Source organism: Eptatretus burgeri, chromosome 11, assembly GCF_056783735.1.
Source record: "Eptatretus burgeri isolate ZD-2024b chromosome 11, Ebu_testis_v1, whole genome shotgun sequence".
Taxonomy (NCBI): Eukaryota; Metazoa; Chordata; class Myxini; order Myxiniformes; family Myxinidae; genus Eptatretus; species Eptatretus burgeri.
Genome location: NC_140971.1, coordinates 33,375,963 through 33,388,485, shown reverse-complemented (window position 1 = coordinate 33,388,485; position 12,523 = coordinate 33,375,963). Strand labels below are relative to the sequence as shown.

Sequence of the window (12,523 nt, the reverse complement as noted above, 5' to 3'; positions counted from 1 at the left end):
CGTTTAAACTGAGGGTTCGTGTCCCCATGGGATCACGTTTAAACTGAGGGTTCGTGTCCCCATGGGATCACGTTTAAACTGAGGGTTCGTGTCCCCATGGAATCACCTTCAAACTGAGGGTTCGTGTCCCCATGGGATCAACTTTAAACTGAGGGGTCGTGTCCCCATGGAATCACCTTCAAACTGAGGGTTCGTGCCCCATGGGATCACCTTTAAACTGAAGGTTCGTGTCCCCATGGGATCACCTTTAAACTGAGGGTTCGTGTCCCCATGGGATCACCTTTAAACTTAATTGCAGCACCGGTACCCCACTGGTACCTCCTCCCTTACGACATGTTCACATATGTATAGTTTATAGTTGCACCGGATACAACTTTTGGCACACGTTATTTAACCAAGTATACAGTACCTTGACCTGTAGTGCACCCTCCGGTATACTTTAGATCAAGTCATTGCAGTTGCACATGCTGCAGTAGTGGATTCAAAGAGGAGGAAGGAGGAGTACATGAAAATTTCAGAAGGACAGGTGGTAAGAGAAGAGTATATTGATTGTGGGGGATTTTAACTTGCCAGGGAGAGATTAATAACAACAACAATAATAATAATAATAATAATAATAATAATAATAATAATGATTTATTTCTATTCAACTTTCATCGCAGCCAAAGGCTGAATTGAGTTAAGTTTTACAATTGACAATTTTAACAAATAAAATATATTAAAGCAATAAAGAGAACAACAAAGCAGAATAAAAATAACATGAAGAAAACAACAATTTTACAATAATTTAACCCTTTGAACCCCAGCGGCCAGTTTCCCAGCCGCTATTCAAACATCCGTATCCTCGAGCAGCCGGAATACCAACCACTATTCAATCCTTCATTTACCAAAGCAGCCAGTTTACCGTCCACTATTCAATCCTTCATTAACCCGAGCAGCTGGTTTACCAGCCACTATTCAATCCTTCATTAACCCGAGCAGCCGGTTTACCAGCCACTATTCAATCCATCATTTACCCGAGCAGCTGGTTTACCAGCCACTATTCAATCCTTCATTAACCCAAGCAGCCGGTTTATCAGCCACTATTCAATCCTCCATTTACCCAAGCAGCCAGTTTATCATCCAATATTTAAACCTCCATATACACAATCGGCCGGTTTACCGTCCACTATTCAAACCTCCATATAACCCAGCGGCCAGTTTATCGTCCACTATTCAATCCTCTGTATACCCGAGCAGCCAGTTTATCGTCCACCATTCAATCCTCTGTATACCCGAGCAGCCAGTTTATCGTCCACCATTCAATCCTCTGTATACCCGAGCAGCCGGTTTACCGTCCACTATTCAGACCTCCATATACCCGAGCGCCCGGTTACCATCCACTATTCAATCATACATAACCCCAAGCAGCCAGTTTACCAGCCGCTACTCAATCCTCCATATACCCGAGCGGCCGGTTTAATGCCTGCCATTCAAACCTCCTGCAGCCGGTTTACCAGCCGCTATTCAAAAGTCTATATGCCTGAGCGGCTTGTTTACCAGCCACTATTCAAACCTCCATATACCTCAATGGCCGGTTTACCAGCCGCTATTCAAACCTCCATATACCTCAATGGCCGGTTTACCAGCCGCTATTCAAAAGTCTATATGCCTGAGCGGCTTGTTCACCAGCCACTATTCAAACCTCCATATACCTCAATAGTAGGGTGAATATACTGGTTCTGGCTCACTTTTCCCCATGTAAATGAATGGGGGATTTTCAGCGATTCATATTTTTTTTCCCTAAAAATAAACCCCCTTTTTATCCCAAGGTATATTTATTTGTCTCCCCTTTTAACCTGGGGACACTTTTTTTTCAAATAATCCATGCAATAAGATAAAGATTTGTTAAAGGTGATTCGAAAGAAATATCTGAAACGTCTAAGACTCGGGACACTCTTTATCAAATAACCGATGCATATTGTTTAGCTCACTCATTGAACCTATAAAGATTTGTTCATTCTCAAATTCCTTCAATAGTTTAATTTTATTTGCACAATAATCCCCATCTAAAATATTGAAAAACAAAACATTTGAATCTTTATATTTTTTAAGATACCCCTTTTGTGCCATTACGAAATGATAAACTTCTCTTAATGCTCTTGTTTGACCACCTCCTGAGCCACATATCATTTTGAGATTATAGTAAATTGTTTTTTCATTGTTCAATTGATAACCATCAAAGTTTTCAGTCCATTCAAGGATATTCATTTTTTTCTTTACATCCTCTAACTTACTACTTTTTAAATTGATTCGCTTATTTGTTTTATTTACCTTTGTTTTTGTTATTTTTTCAATAAGACTTATTTGATGTTTTTCACATTCATTATGTTTTCCATTTATATACCAAGACTGAGATTTTCTCCACTCTTTAGTTTGATTAATACTTGGTTTGACCATTTATATATTGCAAAAAAACGTGGCGGTAGCCCTTAAAAAACCCTAACCCATCTTCCCATCGTTAAAACACAATCTATTCTATTCACTCTATCATACAATATCCATATAGCCTGGTGTTGGCTTAGTGGTTAGGGTGGCGGCTTGGGATCCAAGGGTCCTGAGTTCAAGCCCCGTTGGCTGCTGAATCAACACCAGGGGGTTGACTCAGCCTGTCATCCTTCCGAGGTCGGCGAAATGAGTGCCAGTGTACTGGTCCCGGTGTATGCCCCGGTTAGAATAGGTGTAGCATATCCCTGTGTGTCGTAAGAGGCGACCAGGGTTGGCGTCTGGAAGGGCATCCGGCCATAAAACATTGCCTCAAGAAAAAAGCCAAACCCCTGCACAGCAGGGAAAAATGGCTGTAAAAACGGTCATATATATATACAATATCCATATGGAACACAATCTCTTCCATTATCTAAAATAAATCTCTTATCATCAAAGGCTTCTAATGCCTTTTTATTTACTTCTTCACTATATATGTTATGTTTATAACTTCTTATTGTATTCATTTTCCTATATTCTTCTTTCTTATTCATCAAACAATTATAATAATTTCTAAAAGTTATTGATTTCTTTATTACATATTTCTTTATTCCCTTTAACCTCTTATCAATCTGTTCACCATACTTATAAGCATATGCCTTTGCTCTCAATCCAATAAACTCACTCATTACTTTTCCACCCAACTCATCCTTAAACTTACCAATAACCTTTTCATTCTTTTTGGAAAATAACTCACTCTTCTTGCTGAAATTACTTGTATCATATACATATTTTCCAATATACATATATACATATACATATATACATATACCAATATTTTTCTTCATATCTTTATAAACATCATCAGTTTTTATATCTAGGATAAAACTATCAGTGTCCATATACAACAATGAAACATTTTCACCATACTCTTTCTTTAAGTCATGAAACACATAATCATACATCAATATCTTTGATAAATCAAGAACTGCTGTTCCAATATAAATTGGTTTATCCATTACAATACTTTCCTTTTTCATATGAATTGCAGAAAAGTTCTCTGAAAAAACCTCTTCTCTCTCAAAACTTGGTTTATTTATCAATCTCGAAGCTTCTTTCCAAGATGTTGCGAATCTAATGTTTTGCCTGTTTCTAACATTTTCCATAGTCTTTCCAAATACAGCATTATTCATTAATTTATAAAAGTCCCCTTCAAATTTTACTTTTGTATTTGCTCTCATATCTGTATTGAATTGAATATACTTTTTCACCCAAGGACTTTGTTTAAATTTTAAAACTCTATGAATTTTAGCTACTCTCAATCCTTCTCTCAAAAACAGTTTTAAGCTTCTCTGATGAAAAACATATCCCTCTTTATCATAGAATGTTGTTAATAACTTTTCTGTTGATTTGCCTTTCATATTAAAACTTTTATGATAATCACTGAACCATTCTTTCTTTGGGGTTTCTTTCTCACATGCAAAAGGAAGGTCTTTATGCTTATTATGAAGATCACTCGGGTACCTCAAATCAACTTCAAAATAATAACCTTCTTCTTCGTCATTCAATTCCTCTTGAGAAGAAATAACAATATTCATCAAAGCCTTTTCATAATCCTTTTCTTCCACCCACTCTAATTTACCATAAGGCAGAGATTGAGACATTGCCCATCCATACAAATTATTAGCATCAAAATACATCAAATAATTACTATCTTTTTCACTATCATAATTTGGAAGATATTTATTATTTGCTTTAGCATATCTTTTTGAACATACTTGTGATATTCCTTTGGACTTCTCAATCATCAAAAGCATATCAACATCACTGATTAAATCTATATCTTGTTTTGTCATTTTCAACATTGCACTCCAAGCTAAACCAGGAGCTGTGAAATAGTGGGCAGGATCTAATCCATAACAATTTTTATTATGACAGAGTGATCTAAAAGCTTCAAACACATCAGCTAACAATAAAACATCTGTTTTTAGATATAAATCATGATATTCTCCAAGGTTCTTTATCTTAAATATTTTCCATATTTCTTGTGCATGTTTATATTCCTTATCACTTATCTCTTCTTCATAAAGGTTATTATAGAAACTTTCTTTTGAAGGAAGTTGTGTTTCTTTAAATCTCATAAATGAATCCATATAATCATAAGGATAAATTCCCTTACTTCTAAGAATTTTCTCTTTACTTTGAATTTCATTCCTTGTTTGAATTTCCTCTCTCGTGAGAATTCCTTCTTTAATCAGAATTTCATCTTTAATCAGAATTTCCTCTTTAGTTAGAATTTCATTAATTGTTCGAATTTTCTTTATAATTAGAATTTCATCTTCAGTTAGAATTTCTTCATTAATTTCCTCATTAATTAGAGTTTCCTCTTTACTTTGAATTCTCTCTTTAATCTGAATTTCCTCTTTAGTGAGAATTTCCTCTTTAGTGAGAATTTCCTCTTTTGGAAAGAATGAATTAAGATTTGGAAAAGAGTCCATGGAGCTTAGATTTGATGCGAAGTAGGCTAGTGGTGTTCCCATAAACTTGTAAGAATCTAGAAACCTAATAGTAGTTCAAGGTTTTGTGAATATCATTTTTGTAAATGAAATATACTTTTGACTTGTGTTTGTTATGGTAGAATTATTCCCTGGTGTTTTTGAAAGTTCATTTATAAATAGATGTGTATCATAGTTGGCGCTGTTGTGAAGAAAGACTAGAATAAAAGAAGGTAATTTATAATTAGGATTACAACAGGAATGAGCGGGACCTCTATATTTACCAGTAAGATGACAATGATCCCGAACTTTAGACTCCTTAATTTCCCCCTCACAAATATGACAGATATTGTTCTTTCTAAATTCTAATTTTTCTTCTTTGGTTAATTTCATCGGTTCATTTGTTTCTTTCATTAATTTAGTGAGTCTTATACAATCCTTTTCTAATTGTTTTACAAACTCTTATGAAGCTTTTTTTCCACTATAATGTTCAAGTTTGTTATACTTTTCTCCAATAGATGATTTGATATAATAACAGAAACCACAAGGAATATGTTTTTGATATTTATTTGTATATGATTCTTTTGGATTAGGAGAAGCAGTATTTATCTTTTTAAGGATACATTCAAAATCAGCGTATATCACAAATGGGTGCATGATAGATTTATTATAATCTTCAAAAGAAATCTTTTCACCAGGTTTAGGCATTGTAATTACAGCTGATTTATGATTACTACAATATTTTGAATGTTGTTCCAATCGTTCTTTTGTATGAAATGAATTAAGACATCGCTTACAAGGATATATTTTGTTTGCTGTTCTGAATACCTGAGAAGAGATTAATCTTGATAAATTATTGATGTATGTGTAATGTGAATTATTTCCAACACTAAAATATAAAAGATCAATGTGTGTTTCTTCATTTTTATAGTTGTTTGAAATTTTTAATATTTGAACTTTGTTTGTATCCGTTAATCCATATACATTAATAGAAAGATTATTCTTTTTCTCAAATTTAGGAATATCTGTTAGTGGCATTGGGAATTTAAAATCTTTAATGTCCAAGGTATTCTCATATTTCATATATTGTTTTACTCTTTCTGAATTACATTTTGGTGGATGAAAGTGAGCAAGAACAGACCAGAGAAAACATTTATTATCATTGTTCTTAATATTAACAACTGCCTTCTTTAGTTTTATTTCTTTTGGTAATTCAATATAAGAAGAAGCTTTAAGAGGGTTTGATTTTAGAATGTGTATATCGAAAAAGATGATTTTTTTTAATATTGAATCCACTTCCTACCACTGTATTATCAACATCCTCCTCTTGTTTTGATAGTTCTTCATAAACCCCACTATTCAAAAAATCTTGAAATGATGTTATAAAATGAAGATCTGTTCTCATATAAGGAGTTTGTTCTTCATCTTGTCTTTTCATATTCATTTTCACTCCCATATAAAACTTTAAAGTTTTCATTTCTATTAATATCTTTTTAATAACTTTTTCAACATCAGGTTTCACTATTTCAATTGATTCAGCTATTGATGATGGACCGGGTTCTCCAAATTGAAAAATCCTTATTTTTATATGCCCTTTAAATGCCCCATCAGTGTTTTCAATATAATAGTCTCCCTTTACTTTAAACTCATTTTTCTTGTGTTTTTGTGATTGAAGATGTCTATTATAACTACTCTTCAAAACATCCTTTGAGCAGATATCACAATGTTTTCTTTCCAACTCAAGAGGAGATATTTTATGAAATAGATTAAATGTGTGTTTGTTGGTTCAGAGGTGTTTTCTATAATGTTTATATTTGTGAATACAAACATCGCAGTATGTTGTATTCACCATATTTATATAATAAATCTTTGCTTAAACTAAAATTTTCTTGATGAAAATTTCGTTTATTTTACAGGTGAATCTGTGCTTAAAACCATTTTATCCTCCAACTTTTTCACTTAATAAATACAATGTTTCAAGACACAAAAGACAAGTTTCAATCAATCTCTTCATTTGTTAAAGATACTGAGAAATATGTCAAGGATGTAAAATTGAACAAAGATAAATATAACAACTATTGGATAAAAACAATTATGGTAAATAATGAGTTCTTCAATTTCCTTCAGTGGAAGGGCTTTTAGTATACCTGGTAGAACATCAATTAAAGTATCTCTAACAAAAGTTTCTCCTCTCCTTCTGGTAATATATTCAAAACTAGAAAAAGCAATGAAACAAGAAAAAGTATCAAAAAACAAATAACTTATGGATGAAGCTTTAGAAAGAAAAGGATAAGACCATCTGTAATATGCAAGGAGAAATTTGTATTTTTTTCAACAACCCTAAAGATGTAAATCCTGATGAAATAAAGGATGTTAATATATCAGGTGAAATGACATTTCGTTCAATAGTAGTTAACGATCATTTTAAAATTACCTTTAATATAAAAAATGTTGTCGTTGAATCTGGTAATGAAAAAAAGTATATTGATATCGATGGTAATATTATTAAATATGAGTCAATATACAACTGAAAGTATAGATGAATTTCAGTTTAAGTAAAGTTTTACTTTATAAATATGCTAGACTTTCCTGATTCTTTATATGACAAATTTGAGAATTGTCCTGCGTGTGAAAGACGGGGATTAAACACAGAGTCAAAAGCCTATAAACAATGTATATTCTGTGATTATCTTCTAATTAATGATAATAAAAAATATAAAAAGGAAAATAATTCTTTTAGATTTACACCAAAAATGAATTACTTTACAAGATTGATTAGAGAAATGAATGTAAAGTATGAGGGTGATAACACACCTTTCCTTACAAGGGAAGAAACTGAACGTATAAGAGAAATGTTCAAAGGATTGTTGTTATATATTATTCATGGATGTAATTTTCAGGGAAATATCAACACAAGATATTGTATAAATAAAATAATGGGTTATCTTGAAATTAAACCTGAACTTAGGATAAAATATAGAGTTTCTAAAAAAGCCAATAATAAATTAAATAACCTGTTTTCCAAATATATAAATGAATGATTTTTTACCCATTTGGGAAAATAAGATAAAATTTAACAACCATAAAAATCTCCCAAATTCATTAAGATGTCTCATAGTTGGTTCAAGTGGATGTGGAAAAACCTGCTTACTTTTAAAGATGCTCCTCACTCCCAACTTTTTAGATTATGATAATTTAATAATTTTCACAAAGTCGAGTTTTCAACCAGAGTATCAACTACTCTCACAAGGTTTTAATGCTGGTCTTCAAAAAGAAGATATAATCGGTTTATTTAAACGTCAAAAAACCTAAATGATAATAACATTGAAGATATAATTTAACTATTTTGTGATACACAGAGATGTAAAAAGAAATCAAATCCTATAACTTGTATTCTTAGTGATAATACGGATGATATACCGTCTCCCCAAGATTTGGATAAATCAAAAAAGAACCTCGTTATCTTTGATGATTCTGTTAATGAGAGAAACCAAACGGTAATGGACAGCTACTACACAAGAGGGAGACATTCTTCTTGTAATTGTATTTATCTTAGTCAATCGTACTTTCAACTTCCCCGTCGTTCCATCAGAAACAATGCTAATACTTTTATTTTATTCAAGTTAAATTCAATAGATATCAATAATTTTTGGAGAGATAATTGTTCTACATTATGTAGTAAAAGGAAATTTGAGGATTACATGAAGCACACGACTGAAAAATATAAATATATTGTTGTGAAACAAGATGAGATATTAAGGGATATATTTTTTGTTTTATAAACAATTACATATATAAATGACAACTATTATTGTAAATCTTGTGGGTAAATCTGCTTCTGGAAAAAACTTTCATAAATCAAGGTTCTTGTGTAGTACAAATGAGAATATTGTAAATTTACTTAAAAAACACCCCGTGATACGCATTGTATCAACAACAACTAGAGCAATAAGACCTGGAGAAGTAAAAGGTGAAGATTATCACTATATTTCAGTGGGGGAACATATGCGATTGAGGAATGAAGGTCAAATATTTGAGGAGGTTTCTCTTGGTACAACAAAATATTCACATTGTAAGAGTGAGTTAAGGAAACTAAAATCTGGTGGTCTTGGGATATTAGAAACTAATCCAGAAGGAACGAGACAAATTATTAAACATCTGAGCGGAGTGAAGATTTTATCATTCGGTTTTGATGTTGATGAAGAAACTCAACGCAAACGTATGAAAAGCAGAGATGCAAGTATTAATGAAGAAGAAATTACAACTCGCATTAATGTTAATAAAGAATTTGATGAAATATTTAAAGAAAAGGATTTATTTGAACACATCTACTTGAATGATGAAGAAAAGGAAAATTTCCCTGTTGATCTTTACAATTCATTAAATGATATTTCACAATAAATAAATGGATGCAAAAGAAGGAGCAGGAAGATTTAAGGAACATCAAGAGTTGGTTTCAAAAGTTGTAAAACAGCAGGAAGACATAAAGAAGAAACGCAGACAGAAACTAACGGGCAAAGAAGCATTTGAAAGAAAACAAGAGAAATTTTTTAAACCACTTTTAAAAACTTCCCAAGAAAAAATGAAAGATGTTTCCACAGTTCCCACAGTAGAATATACTCCTAAAAAACTTCAAATGTTAAAAGATTTTGATCAAATGACGGAGGAAGAATTAGAGCATTTAGGAGAATTAGAATATGATGATGAAGGTTTATTTCAACAACTGGAAGAGATTAATCGACCCCCTGATTATATTGTGAATGCTGTTCAAAACAATGAATATTCAGCGGATTCAAAAACCAAAGCAGGACTCATTCCAACAGAACAATCAGCAATATTTCATCTTGTTCAAGAAAAGGTATTGATATTTAATGATGAATTAAGGTTCTTTGGTTCTGCTCAACCCCCTGTTAAACTAACTCCGAGATTAATGTTTCTTCTCACAAAAGATGGAAGACAAGGTTCAACTGTGAGGGATGAATCAAAGTATATTGATAAACCATTGGATATGAAAAATAATGATGATAGAGTATATATTGATCTGCTGAACACTCTAAATTATAGGGTTAGTATTTCTAGTAAAGGTAGGAAAAATGAGGAGAAATACATTATTCAGGCTTTAAGTATCCTTGGTTCAGGTATTAGTTTTCTTCCAAATGACCCATCGCAATTAGTTAATAGACTGTTATTGTTGTTAGGTAGTAAGAAGGCTGGAAATAACAATTGTTTTAATGAAGCATCAGCCATTTTAGACCAGTTGATGAACATGAAAATAATTAATAAATATCAATATAAAGACATTTTATCTCATATTAAATAAGATGAGAAGCACAATCCTTAGTTTCAATTTCACAACAAGCGACCACACATCTTCATTCCCATACCCACTACAACTTGACCCAACAAAAGAATATGAGGCATCTTTATTGTCCATGGAAACTTATACCTTATTTAATATAACAGATAAAAATGACAACTTTAGTTATAATCCCGGAAGTGGATACAAAACGATAACAGTCTCACCCGGAGCATATGAGATTTCTCAAATATCTTCCGAAATTGCTCGTCTTATGAAAGAACAGGGTGATGAACCAAAAAATATTGTTATAGACATTCAAAAACATACTTCAAAATCAACGATTAAAGTTAAAAATAACTACAAGGTTGATTTCACAATTGATAATTCATTTAGAGAGTTATTGGGTTTCTCCTCAAAAAAGATTGAAACTAATGGGACGTTTTACAGTGATAATGTCATTCAAATATCCTCAGGAATAAATTCGGTGTTAATTCACTGTGATTTGATTGATGGTGCTTATAATGATGGATAAAAAACAAATGCAATATTTTCATTCAGCGCATACTCAACCCCAATTGGTTATAAATTCAATATGGAACCCAAAAATTTGGTTTATCTCCCTGTGTCAGGAAAAACCATACACAGAGTAAATTTTAGGATAACCGCCCAAGATAATCGTATGATTTATTTTAATGGAGAAGTTATATCCATCAGAATTCACCTACGTGAAGTTTTCCAATAAATAAATACGATGGTTATTGTGAGGAAACACGAGTTGGGAAAATATAAAATAATTACAGGGGATGGGATGTTCCTTTCCACATACTACAAGGGCGAAGGTATGTATCTTGGTTGAGGATACTATAAACCTAAGAGACAAAGGGGTGTTGGACATCTATTTAGAGGAGATGGGATAATTTATACTCTCATGGGTATTGGTTCAACTATTCTTAAACATAAAGATCTAATTGGTTCAACTGCTTCTGCTGTGGGAAATGTAGCAGGTGCTGTAAAGAGCATAAAAGATGCCCAGAAGGAATCTCATAAATTACAAGCAATAAAAGAAATTAAGAAAGGCAAAACTCAGTTGTCCCCCCAAGAACAACAGAAAATAATTCAAATACTTGGATCAGGGTTTCAAAAGTTTCAACATCTTTTTTTCCTAAATAAATACAAGTATGGAAGCAATTGATAGTATCTATGATTTGGATGATACTATTATTATCTCAAACTCCACTAAAAAAGAAGATTACTTCAAGGTAAATGCAATAACTGGAACAGACTGGAATACGAATGGTACAAAAAGTTTTGAAATAAATAATCAACAAACCTATTTGAATCTCTCCGAAAGTTTCTTGTTGTGTAAATTTAAATTCACTAAAGCTGGGAATAACACAAACGCTACACTTGTAAATGATTTCTTCTGGAAAATGTTTGATAGTGTGCGTTTGTATATTGGAACACAAGAAGTTGAAGTGGTTGATTATGTCTCTGCTGTATCTGAAATGATGAAATTTACACTCTATACATTCAGTGATAGAATGGGAAAGGGGTCTGTCGAAGGTTTTATTCCTGATATGTCAATGGGAACAAACACAGACCCTGGATATACTCAAAGGAAAGGAATGTATAATGATGATACAAAAGCAGTAAATAGTTTTACTGTGGCAGTTCCTCTTCAAGGTATATTTGGATTTTGTGATCATGATAAAGTTCTGTATGGTCTTAAAATTAGATTTCAACTACAAAGGAATGATAATGAAAATCGATTGCTTTTTGGTGTTGGTAATGCTTTTGGTGATCAGAATAAATTTGTAATTGAGGAGATGAGTTGGTATATCAGTGAATATACTCCTAATCTTAAAACAGAAGAGATGTTGAATCGAAGACTTAACTCAAAGAAACCACTCAGTGTATCATACCTCAAAAGAAGATGTCAACACGTTAAACTCAACCAAACTACTTACACGTGGAATTTGGGTGTTCTGGAAGGAAAGCCACGATATCTGTGGATCATTTTTAAAAAGCCAGATGGTGATACTGCGACTGATAAGAATAATGCATTGAGTGATAATGCTAAGGTGAAACAACTTCGCGTTTCTCTAGATGGAACATTTTATCCACGAGATAGATTGGAAATTAATTGGGAAAAAAATGATTTTGCTGAAGCATATAAGTCTTACCAAAAGGTGTGTGAAAGTAATGGAAATAAAGAACCTATTTTGGATATGACAGCATTTAAAAGTTTGTATACAATCTATGCATT

The 12,523-nt window shown here is 32.4% G+C and overlaps 1 protein-coding gene across 1 annotated transcript in view; it reads right to left on the bottom strand.

Moving 5' to 3' along the window:
• LOC147016808 (immunoglobulin superfamily DCC subclass member 4-like) overlaps positions 1–12,523 on the bottom strand; it is a 187,248-nt gene that overhangs the window by 156,642 nt on the left and 18,083 nt on the right. The gene's annotated exons all lie outside the window — the stretch shown is intronic.